Below are 13,668 nucleotides of genomic sequence, written 5' to 3' on the forward strand. Positions count from 1 at the left end.
TGTCGACAGCAGATATTCCATAGGTCTTGCACAAGCGTTTGTGAATTTCGCCATAGCTTCTTTCTCTGTGGTGAGAAATTCAATGACGGCACGTACTTCACCTACGTTATCTGTTGGAAGTGACGGAAACTTGGCGTGTTCACTCAGGAGACTTCAAATAATACATACGTAACGTTTCGCATTCGTAGCCCTGTTTTCGGCTGAGAAAAAAAATGCAGTGCATTACTTTCTGGGCCGCCCTCGTAGTATCGCTTCAATACCACAACACCTACGACCAATAACGATGCCCAGGGAAGAAAATTTTGTTGATTTGTGCTCCAAAGTTCTGAGATTTTGGCGTAGAGCCGCCTCTGATCCACCTTCACAATATGAAGGACTCCATCTCCTATGCAAATAATCTGCTAGTTATAGTGTCTACCAGCACAAGGGCAAAATTAGACGAAAGTAATAGGGAAGTTCTTGAAAGCTTAGAAATTGCTGCACAGCAGCACACAAAGCGGTTTATATCTTAGCTAATGGCTAGCAATGTAGAGAAAATGAGGAAGTCCACTTTTTCTTCTAGTACGAAGTGCAGTAATAGGGTGCTGTACAGTGTAGTGTTGTATCATATAGAGTAGTGTCTAGTCTAAAATTAGAAATTACAAAATATGTGATGTAACCATGGGCTCTAGTACAGTAGAGCAGTAAAATGTGTCTTCTGGATTCCGATGAGCACATATCTGCACTAGGGTAGTGGTAGATTTTCTTAAAATGTAGATATTTCTCTTTTTCTTAAACACCAGAATCCTGAGTTATAGTAATATATTTAAAATTTTATATTAAAATATTATGAGCTATATTCACACATAATAATTCATATGCAATATTTGATCTAGATAACAGTCTAAAAGAAAATAGGAAATAAATAAATAAATAAATAAATAAAATATCCAAGTACACTCCCTGAGAAAGAAAGTGAAGCTTCCAGGAGACATTATCAGATGTCAGTGTGACATTGTACATGTATACACCATCAGCAAGAATGTAAATGATTAATAAGAGTTGCTGTTCTCTGACAAGTAGAAAGATCACGAGGGTCCATCAGTGTTGTTTGTGTTTAGTGTTGTAACCTGGCCTGGGAGAGTATATTAAGTGCGTCATCAGTGTCAGATTTTGAGTCATCACAGTGGAGGACAGGGAGATGCTGCGTACTCATTTGAGGTAGCGTTATCAGCACCTAACAGAGTTTGAAAGGGCTTGATTATGTGTCTCCATTTTGTCAGGTAGTCGAATCCTCCAACATCCAGATTTGTGAGGCATTTGGACGTGCAGTCGCCCAATCTAGGACTGCATAGGAATGTGAGAGTAAGCATATATGTCGTCAAGGTTCCGGTCAACTATGTGTGTACCACAAGGAACGATCGATTATGCACCTTGCACATTGTAACCCCTTCACATCTTCACATGCCATCCGAAAACAAGTTATGGACTCTCTGGATATTCTGTGTCATCCTGTACTATTGGTTAAAGACTAGTAACAGCTAGACTAGTTAATTATCGTCCAACGCACAGGATGCCGTAAGCACCACGGCATTCGGAGTGGTGCTGTGATTGGAAAGCGCGTACTGCTGATGAATGACATTGCATCGTGTTCAGCGAATAATCACGGTTCCGCAGTACCCTGGCGGCGACCTGGGTGGCTGGTCACATTCTTTGAATGTTTGGAGAGGTAAAGCAGTGTTATTACTAGCGTCGTGGTGAGGGCCATTTGGTGTTACGGAAGGTCACACGGATAGTAATGATTCAGGGAGCTCTGACCGCACATCGGAACGTCAAGGACATTCCACTTCCTCATGTGTTACTTTTCTTGCGGCTGTATCGTGGTGCCATTTTTCAACAGGACAACGTTCGTCCACACGTGACCTGTGTCTGTGTGAACTGCGTGTGTGATGTTGAGATACTTCAGCGCCCAAAAATATGCCCACATCTGGCAGCGACACAACAGCTGTAAGACCATGTCGGACGTCAGCTCCAATATGGTGCTGGTATGGAGGTTATCAAGAACCAATGACAAACTACTGAGGTGACAGAAGTCATGGGATAGCGATATGCACATATAGAGATGGCGGTAGTAGCGCTTAGACAAGACATAAAAGGGCAGTGCTTTGGCGGTGCTATCATTAGTACTAAGGTCATTCACGTGAAAAGATTTCTGTCGGCCTCTGTGGCCGAGCGGTTCTAGGCGCTTCAGTCCGGAACCGCGCTGCTGCTACGGTTCGAATCCTACCTTGGGCATGGATTTCTGTGACGTCTTTAAGTTAGTAAGGTTTTAGTAGTTCTAAGTCTAGGGGACTGATCACCGCAGATGTTAAGTCCCACAGTGCTTGGAGACATTTTTGAAAAGATTTCTGATGTGATTAAGGCCTCACGATGGGAATTAACAGTCTTTAAACGCGCAATGGTAGTTACAGGAAAATGCACGGGACATTTCATTTCGGAAATCGTTAGGGAATTCAATATTCCGAAATCCAAAGTCTCAAGAGAGTGCCGAGAACACCAAATTTCAGACATTACGTCTCACCACAGACAACACGATGTCCGTCGTTCTTCACTTAACAACCGAGAGCAGTGGCGTTTGCGTAGAATAGTCAGTGCTAAGAGACAAGAAAGACAGCCTGAAATAACCGCAGTAATCGATGTGGGATGTATGACGAACGTAACCATTAGGACAGTGCGACCAATATGCCGTTAATGGGCTGTGGCACCACGCGGCCGACTCGAGTGCCTCTGCTAACAGCACGACGTCGCCTGTAGCGCCACTCCTGAGCTCGTGACCTTACCGGTTGGACCCTAGGCGATTGGCAAATCGTGGCCTGGACAGATGAGTCCCGATTTCAGATAGTAAGAGCTGATGGTAGTGTTCGAGTGTGGCGCAGACTCCACAAAGCAATGGTCCGAAGTTGTCAATAAGGCACTGTGCAATTTGGCGGTGGCTCCATAATGCGCTGGGCTGTTTTTACATGGAATGGATTGGGTCCTCTGGTCCAATGGAACCGATCATTGACTGCAGATGGTTATGTTCGGTTGCTTGGAGACCATTTTCAGTCATTCACGGGCTTGATGTTCCAAAACAACGGTGGAATTTTTATTGATGACAATGCGTCGTATCAGGGGGCCATAATTGTTCGCGATTGGTCTGAAGAACATTTTCGACAGTTCGAACGAATACTTATTCCACCCAGATGACTCGACATGATACCCATCGAACATTTATGAGATATGATCGAGAGGTCAGTTAGCGCACAAAATTCTGCAGTGGCAAAATTGTCGCAATTATGGACGGCTAGATGGGCAGCATGGCTCAATATTTCTGCAGCGTACTTCCAACGAATTGTTGAGTCAGTGCCACGCCAATTTTCTGTACTATGCCAGGCATAAGGAGATCCGACACGTTACTAAGAGGTATTCAATGACTTTTGTCACTTCAGTGTAGTGTGGGAGATGTTACCTCAGGAATATCTACAACAACGTTACAACACCCTCTCAGATTATCAATGCGGGAAGCAGGGCAGAGGGGCTGAAACTTCATGCTGTGCCCGCCGCAGTGGCCGAGCGGTTCTAAGCGCTTCCGTCCGGAACCGCACGACTCCTACGGTCGCAGGTTCGAATCCTGCCGCTGGCATGGATGTATGTGATGTCCTTAGGTTAGTTAGGTTTAAGTAGTTCTAAGTCTAGGGGACTGATGACCTCAGATGTTAAGTCCCATAGTGCTCAGAGCCATTTGAACCATTTGAACTTCATGCTGAGTGGGCTCATACTGCCAAGTTCTTGAAATTTCACTCGATATTGTGATCACTGAAGTAACAGCAAATCGCATCTTAATCCGTTAAATTTCATTGCCTTTCCTCGTCGCCTTCTGGGTGCTTCTAATTTTTTGGACAGGTAGCGTATGTAGTACACTACTGGTCATTAAAACTGCTACACCAAAAAGAAATGCAGATGATAAACGGGTATTCATTGGAAACATATATTGTACTAGAACTGACAGGTGATTAAATTTTCACGTAATTTGGATGCATAGATCCTGAGAAATCAATACCCAGAACAGCCACCTCTGGCGGTAATCGGGCTTCATACGCCTGGGCATTGAGTCAAACAGAGCTTGGATGGCGTGGACAGGTACAACTGCCCATGCAGCGTCAACACGATACCACAGTTCATCAAGAGTAGTGACTGGCGTATTGTGACGAGCCAGTTGCTCGGCCACCATTGACCAGACGTTTTCAATTGGAGAGAGATCTGGAGAATGTGCTGGCCAGGGCAGCAGTCGAACATTTTCTGTATCCAGAAAGGCCCGCACAGGACCTGCAACATGCGGTCGTGCATCATCCTGCTGAAATGTAGGGTTTCGCAGGGATCGAATGAAGGGTAGAGCCACGGGTCGTGACACAACTGAAATGTAACGTCCACTGTTCAAAGTGCCATCAGTGCGAACAAGAGGTGACCGAGACGTGTAACCAATGGCACCCCATACCATCACGCCGGGTGATACGCCAGTATGGCGATGACGAATACACGCTTCCAATGAGCGTTCACCGCGATGCTACCACCATGATGCTGTAAACAGAACGTGGATTCATCCGAAAAAATGACGTTTTGCCATTCGTGCACCCAGGTTCGCCGTTGAGTACACCATGGCAGGCGCTCCTGTCTGTGATGCAGCGTCAAGGATAACCGCAACCACGTTCTCCGAGCTGATAGTCCATGCTGCTGCAAACGTCGTCGAACTGTTCGTGCAGATGGTTGTTGTCTTGCGTACGTCCCCATCTGTTGTCTCAGGGATCGAGACGTGGCTGCACGATCCGTTACAGCCATGCGGATAAGATGCCTGTCATCTCGACTGCTAGTGATACGAGGCCGTTGGGATCCAGCACGGCGTTCCGTATTACCCTCCTGAACCCACCGATTCCACATTCTGCTAACAGTCATAGGATATCGACCAACGCGAGCGGTAATGTCGCGATACGATAAACCGCAATCGCGATAGGCTACAATCCGACCTTTATCAAAATCGGAAACGTGATGGTATGCATTTCTCCTCCTTACACGAGGCATCACAACAACGTTTCACCAGGCAACGCCGGTCAACTACTGTTTGTGTATGAGAAATCGGTTGGAAAGTTTCCTCATGTCAGTACGTTGTAGGTGTCGCCACCGGCGCCAACCTTGTGTGAATGCTCTGAAAAGCTAATCATGTGCGTATCACAGCATGTTCTTCCTGTCGGTTGAATTTCGCGTCTGTAGCACGTCATCTTCATGGTGTAGCAATTTTAATGGCCAGTAGTGTATATACTTCATGGAAATTCGCGGTTTGTTGCTTGCCGCTTTTATGGTGTTGCAACTGTAATCGCCAGCAGGCAGTGCGAACGCGGTTGCCAAAAAACTGAGAGGCGAAGGGTTCAAAATGAGTGATAGTGTGTTAGTGCCGAGACGGGGCCTAGCGGACGGATGTGAGGTCGCCTTCGCCGGAAGCCCCTCGCGGGGCCCACGTTGCCGGCTGGGCGGCAAGTTCAGCGTCCTGGCCTCACCTGTGTTGTCCGGGGGTGGCCGCTCCAGCTCCAGTTCTTGCGCCGCCCCCCCCCCCCTCCCCCCTTCCGAGGGCAGCGAGTGCTGGGCTCGCGGTTCTCCGCAGTCTGCGCGCGGCTCGCGGCCCAGACATCAGCGGCTGCCGGAGAATGCGCTGCGTGAGTACCCGCTGCCCACGGCCGCTAGCTTCGCCTGCGCTGCCCTGCCTCACAGCACTCCGCGGGATACCGCCGTCCCACTCGCACGTTCCTCCTCCTGATAGCCACGAGAAACTAAAACGACAACCGTACAGCTGACGTTAGGCTCAAACACATCAGCTAAATATGGCGCCAACATCATACGCTACGCTACACGTCAGTCTGTTACCGTAACCATTATTTAGTATCCACATTCGTTGGCATCGGCAACTCACAACCAGACTGTGACCTTTCAACGTAATCTAGACGTCGGACTACGCTACAGATCTACATCTACATAGCTGCTTTGCAAATCATACTTATGCGGGGTAGGACGTCAGACGGGCCGACTAGGAGCAGGAGAGGCATCACAAGACATTTCTATAAATAAATTCATAAAAGTTTGTCAGCATCAGCAGGAAGGATTCAGGATTCACACTCATTGCAGTGGAAGTTCGAAAACATAACAAAATAATTTTTTTTACGTGCGAAATTTCATCATTTTTTCACTTACTAATGGCTGTATTTGTTGCTGTAGGTACACTTTTCTTCATAAGTTAGAGAGATTCTTCGATGAATTTTGCACAGCATATATACCATACTTACAAGTGTATGAAACTCTTGAATTTATTTAATTTATGAAAAAACGAATGAGCTCTTATATTTTAAACTTCATGTTTAGAAAAAACACAAATCTTGTAGTTAATTACTTCAATTTTTACCACAGTTTTTGATAGATTTGGAAAATTCCAGAGTTTCATCTACCTTTAAGTGTGGTTTGTATGCTGTGCAAAATTCATCGAAGAATCTCTCTTACTTATGAAGAAAAGTGTACCTATAGCAACAAATACTGCCATTAGTAAGTGAAAGAAATGATGAAATTTCACATGTAAAAAAATCATTTCGTTATGTTTCCGATCTTCCACTGCTATGAGTGTGAATCCTGAATCCTTCCTGGTCATGCTGAAAAAGTTTTATGAATTTATTTGTAAAAGTATAGACAGAAGGAATTAAAATGTCCTGTGGTGTCTCTCCTGCTCCAAGTCGTCCCGTTTGACGTCCTACCCCCCTTAAGTCCTGGTAGAGGGTTCATCGAACCACCTTCACAATCATTCTTTCTTATTCCACTCTCGAACAGCTCACGGAAAAAACTCACACCTATGTCTTCCCGTGTCATTTACGATTTCCCTCATTTTATTTTGATGATCGTTTCACCATGTGTAGATTGGCGTCAACAAAATATTTTCACAGTCGGAGGAGAAATTTGGTAACTGAAATTTCGTGAGAAGATCCCGCCGCAACGAGAAACGCCTTTGTTGTAATGATGTGTACCCCAAACCATATATCATGATGTCCACCCCAAATCCTGTATCATGTCTGTGACACTCTCTTCCCTATTTCTCAAGAATACAAAAGACGCTGCCCTGCTTTGACCTTTTTCGATGTACTCTATCAGTTCTATCTGATGCGAGTCACACACCGCGCAGCAATACTTCAGAAGAAGAAGCACAAGCGGCGTGTAAGCAGTCTCTTTAGTTGACACCTTCCATTTTCTAAGTGTTCTGCACATAAAAGGAAGATTTGGTTTGCTTTCCCCGCAACTTTATGTAGGTGATCGTTCCAATTTAAGTTATTCCTAATCGCTATCACTAAGTGTTTAGTTGAGTTTACAGCATTTAGATTTGTGTGATTTATCGTGTAACCGAAGTTTAACCGATTCCTTTTAGCACTCATGTGGATGACCTCACACTTTTCGTTATTTAAGGCCACTTGCCAATTTTTGCACTGTACAGATATCATTTCTAAATCGTTTTGCAATTTGTTTTGATCTTCTGATGACATTACTAGTCGATAAACGATAGCATCATCTGCAAACAACCTAAGACGGCTGCTCAGATTGTCTCCTAAATCGTTTATATAGATAAAGAACAGCAAAGGGCCTATAGCACTACCTCGGAGAACGTCAGCATGCATGACTTTCCATGACTTTGCATGACTTTCCGTCAATTACTACGAACTGTGACCTCTGTATTATGTTTAAATGTTCTTCCTATTGGTGTTTCAACTGTACAATTACAATTTTCTGGAACCCTCTTCCTTCAATCGGACCAACATTCAGATGCTCTTAAGACCGCCGCCCCCCAACCCCCCTCCCTTCATTTGTATCGGTTTTATCAGCTGAGGATTAGCACTGTTCTCTGCAGTCTATATTTTCTGATCGGGAGAACGGAACCAGCCAAACAGTGGATAGAATAGAGGATAAGATCAAAACCTCCCGACGACAATGAGGTCGTTAGGGACATTTAGGGGTCGGGGAAAGGGGAATCGGCCGTGTTTTTTTTCAAACGAGCCATCCTATATTCCTCTTGAATGATTTAGGAAAACACGAAAACTTTAAATTTCGATTGTGCCAAGGTTAGGACCCCCGCTCCTACCGACCCAGAGTGCAGTGTACCGACTCTACGCCACGCCACCTCGCTCTGTGCGAGATACTTGCTTTGCGAAATCACGTAAAACAGTAGGCGTTCAGCTGGTTGTTTCACGTTTTCGCCACTATCGTCAGAATGTGGAGTGCCTTTAGTGAGCGAGTCACAAGCAGCAAATTCATGTGCTCTAAGTTTCCATTGTTTGACATTTTTATATCACCAATAAAAGACAGTGGGTTTTCGTTTGCGCCTCACGTTGCGATGTTGAGTCTTCGCTCCATTCCCAATGAGGCTAAGATCATCTGGTGCTACTTATTCGTTGAACAGGCAGAGTTTTTAGAAATTTCATTGTGTAATTGTTCAACATTATCGTAAAGAGTACATTGTGCGACAATTATTTCATTTCTAATTTTAGATGTCGCATTTTATTTATTTCTATGTATCGTAGATGTCTTTTATCTATCTGTCTATCTATGGTATGTCAACTCTGTTGCTAGTACAAGATGTGTAAGAGAATTTTTCATTTGCAGTAAAAATCGCGGTGGAATAACGTCATGGCTACAATTCACTCGCAATGCATATTGCAATCGCCATCAGCGCTTCCTATTATTTCCTTTTATCATTTCCTGCACTTCCAGGAGAACAATTCCTGGACGCTTTGGGATATAAATCGCCAACTTGTATCTTTTTCTATTAAATTCTGTCCACATATTTCTCTCCTAGTTTATTCTCTTATATACCTCTTTATATCGAAGCTTACCTGTTCACGTCTTTATCACCATTCTGTAGCGTTTCACGTACAGTACTTCCATCTCCTTCCGGCCGGCCGGAGTGGCCGAGCGGTTCTAGGCGCTACAGTCTGGAACCGAGCTGCCGCTACGGTCGCAGGTTAAAATCCTGCCTTGGGCATCGATGTGTGTGATGTCCCTAGGTTAGTTAGGTTTAAGTAGTTCTAAGTTCTACAGGACTGATGACCTCAGCAGTTATGTCCCATAGTGCTCAGAGCCATTTGAACTATTTGAACCATCTACGTCCTTCCTTTTCTTCACAGCCTATGTTCTACTTTCACATTGTGGTCCAAACATAGTTTCAGAAGCTTTTGCCTAGATTTTGTTGCGTCCTCTATAGTCTTATTGAAGAACAATTTGTCACTATGCCAATCTGTTACTTCAAACTTCCTGATTTTGATGATATTGTCGAATCTCACTTTCCACTGATTACAATAGGCTGTGTTAAAAATATGGTTCGGACTGTTGTTATTCTGAATGATTATAATATTTGAACAGCATTTTCGGTCAATGTAATTAAAGCTTAAAAATGTTTAAATTTGAAGATTTGTGGATCACGTGGTCGAAAACGCCTATTGGCTCAAGCTCAGCTACTTAACGATGGAAAACGACTTTACAACTTTTACGTAACAATAGAAAGGAAATTTGTGAATGCTGATACTAGAAACCTTCCGTAAGTTGATGCGTTTCGTAAGTTGATGCGTTTACGCTCCACCGATTTAGAGCGGCGATATGTGCAAGGATGGACATTCTTTTCCCCGCTCCCTGCAACATCATTAAACTCGCTCAAAACTAAGGAATTTTAGGACGTTTTGCAACTGGGTCCGTATCTTGCATCTAGGACGTCGAGTATTAGTCATGAAGTACTACCCAAAGCACAATGCAATGCTTGGCAAAACATAGTGATGATATCCTCGTATACAAGGCAATCACTTGAGATAACGCAGCGTGCATGGGCTCTGTGACACAAACGGATAACGGATCAGCAGCTCCCAGGTTTGAACCCTGGCAGCGTCGTAAAGTTTTGAAAGTGTTACACGAAATACGAAAATAGCGTTAGCAAGAACTCCTTGTGGCAGTTGTTTACACGGTGGGATATATTATATATAGCTTCACATTAATCTTTGTCGGAGAAACGGACAACCGAGAGTAAATGCATTTAATTTGCGTACACAAAGTTAAATTATTTGAAAGCATTGCTTGTGGTGAAGGTTTCACCACACGCCAGCAGTACAACTACGAGTAGGACGATGATGTTTTGTATGCGGGGAAATATAAAGCATCTACAATATGCTGATAACACAAATGTGAGGGCTGTTAAGTTTTTGAGTGGAAAATAACGTCACTGTCTGAAGCAGACTTATTTCATCTTTATGTAAGATGATGAAACTTTAAACAATAAGGATCCTAGTTGCACAGTACCAATAGAAAAAGGATTATTTCCAATAAACTAAAAAGTGTGTGGTCACGTTGACTAAATTCCTGAAGGTGATGTGTTTGAACAGCGATTGCAAATGTAAGCGCATATAATCTGAAGGAAAACTCAACAATACTATGTTTCTGATCGGTCTGGTGCACTTTTGTAATTGTGATTTGGCTTCCATATGAGAGAACTGTCGAGTCGCTTATAAATAAGTTAAAATATTCGTCCGGGCCCGATTTATATCACCGACCTATCAACATCTACATACACCCCATTACAGTTCAGTACTCAGTTCTCCCAATTTTCACTGCGAGTTTAATTTCATTGAATGATGCTATCCTTCCTAGCAAGAGAAGGAAAACATATCTTGGAGGTAAATTAATATCAGATTCAGAGTGAGAGACATTTATAATTATGTTAGTGACCTTGTGCATCGACGTGATAGAATATTGTCGGTACAGTGAAATCAAATTTTATGTATCTTATCTTTCTTTGGAATATTCAGAAACAATACTTCAGAAATTTTTATAGATGTTTTTGTACAATGTACACCATTTATAATCCATTTTCCGAAAATTAAATTCCGAAACAAGATATCGCTGTGAATAAGCTTCACAACAGTAGGAGCAGCGAGCCGGCCAGTGACGACACAGGCATCACATGACTCAGATGGAGCGTTTTATCGAGCTTCTAAACTATTTGAAATTCATTTCGGCTTTTTTAAATACTGTAATTGAAGAGGAAATAAGCATGTTATGAGCATAAAATGGTATAGTTAACCATTTAAGACGATTTCTAGAAAACAGTCAAATACCCTATTGATTCGCTACTTCTTGTCAGCTTAAAACAATAGAGTTGAATGTCAGGATTGTTCATAAAAATGCTAATACTGTTTTTTAACACTACAAAGTGTATGAGAGATCCTGCTCCGAAACTAATAAAACCACCATCAAAGACACGAAAAGCTTTTATTTCCTTCCACTACCTTGCCTCCGTTTGCATTTTCTACACCTTTGTTACTTAGTCTATTGCTATTCTCTCATCAGCCGTTCAATAGTTTATATCTTGTTTATCCTGTAGCTATACTATGAGTAGCCGAACTGTATTTCTCATTTCCTAAGGCTTTAATTGAAATAGTATGCCTTGTTTACTAAATTCTGTCGCCCTTTTGAAAGGTGTAAAACTGAATCTGAAAGGAATAATACTTATGGCGTGCTGGTTCGCGGAAATGACCATCGTAAATCATAACGATGTAGCACATAGTGAATTTTAATAGAAGTTTCTTCAAATTCCTCGCTTTGTGTCCCGAATACAGTAGCAAATTTACTCACAATCTGAGAACGTTAGCCGGCCGGGGTGGCCGAGCGGTTGTGGGCGCTTCAGTCGGGAACAGCGCGACCGCTACGGTAGCAGTTTCGAATCCTGCCTCGGGCATGGATGTGTGTGATGTCCTTAGGTTAGTTAGCTTTAAGCAGTTCTAGGTTCTAGGGAACTGATGATCTCAGATGTTAAGTCCTATAGTGCTCAGAGCCATTTGAACCATTTGAACCATTTTGAGAACGTTATCCTAAGATTAGACAGTGTCCACCTTATACAGTGAAGCGCCAAAGAAACTGGTATAGGCATGCGTATTCAAATACAGATATATGTAAACAGTCAGAATGTGGCGCTGCGATCAGCAACGCCTATATAAGACAACAAGTGTCAGCTCAGTTGTTAGATCGGTTACTGCTGCTACAATGGCAGGTTATCAAGATTAAAGTGAGTTTGAATCTAGTGTTATAGTCGGCGCACTAGCGATGGGACACAGCATGTCCGAGGTAGCGATGAAGTGGAGATTTTCCTTTACGACCATTTCACGAGTGTACCATGAACATGAGGAATCTGGTAAGACCTCAAATCTCCGTCACCGCTGCCACCGGAAAAAGATACTGCAAGTACGGGACCAACTACGACTGAAGAGACAGAATTGCAACTATTTCTCAAATTGCTGCAGATGTCAATGCTGGGCCATCAACAAGAGTCAGTGTGCGAACCATTCAACGAAACATCATCGATATCGGCTTTCGGAGCCAGGTACGGAGGCAACCTTATGAATCCATAGCCCCTTCATGTTAGAAGGGGACTGTTCAAGCTGGTGAAGGCTCTGTAATGATGTGCGGCGTTTGCTGTTGGAGTGATATGGCACTCCTGATGCGTCTAGATACGACTCTGACAGGTGACACGTACGTAAGCGTCCTGCCTGATCACCTGTATCCATTCGTACCCATTATGCATTACCACGGACTTGGGCAATTCCAGCAGGACAATGCGACACCGCACTTGTCCAGCATTGCTATGGAGTGGCTCCAGGAATACTCTCATGACTTTAAACGCTTCCGCTGGCCACCAAACTCCCCAGACATGTAGATCATTGAGCATATCTGGGAGGCCTTGCAATGTGCTGTTCTGAAGAGGTCTCCACTCCCTCGTACTCCCACAGATTTACGGACAGCCCTGCAATATTCATGATGTCAGCTCCCTCCAGTACTGCTTCAGACATTAGTCGGGTCCACGCCACGTCGTGCTGCGGCACTTCTGCGTGCTCTCGGGGGCCATACACGATATTAGGCAGGTGTAACAATTTCTTTGACTCTTCAGTCTAGTATCTTTCTCGAGCTTTACACGAAAGGTGCGTGGAAAAAATGATTATCGGTATGCCTTCACATTAGTTATAATCTGTCTAATATCTGGAAATGTATACTTGGAGCACAGCATTGTACGATAGCGAATCATAGACTATGGGAAAACCGGAAAAGAAAGTAATAAATGCGTTTTAAAAGTGGTGCTATAGAAGGTTGCTGAAAATTAGCTGGACTGATAAAATAAAAAATGAGGAAGTTTCCCGCAAAATCGGCAAAGTATGGACTATATAGAAAATATTGACAAGAATAAGGGACAGGATAATAGAGTACGTATTAGGACATCTGGGAATACCTTCCATGGTACTAGAGAGAACTGTAGAGGGCAAAAGCCGTAAGGGAAGGCAGAGACTGTAATACATCCAACAAATAATTGAGGACGTGAGGTGGATCTGCTGCTCTGAGATGAAGGGGGAAAATGTCCATTCTTACAGTGTCATTCACTGTAGTTTCATTAGCATCTTCCTAACGCTCTCACCTTCCTAAACGAATCCGTAACGAAACAAGATTTTCCTTTTGGTCTTCTCTGTCCTCTCTGTTGCCCTTTTCTGAAAAAAATTCCAGAAAAGTAAACAATACTCAAAAATCGGTAATCGGGGGGTTTGTAAG

The sequence above is a fragment of the Schistocerca piceifrons genome, chromosome 1, assembly GCF_021461385.2.
Source record: "Schistocerca piceifrons isolate TAMUIC-IGC-003096 chromosome 1, iqSchPice1.1, whole genome shotgun sequence".
Taxonomy (NCBI): domain Eukaryota; kingdom Metazoa; phylum Arthropoda; class Insecta; order Orthoptera; family Acrididae; genus Schistocerca; species Schistocerca piceifrons.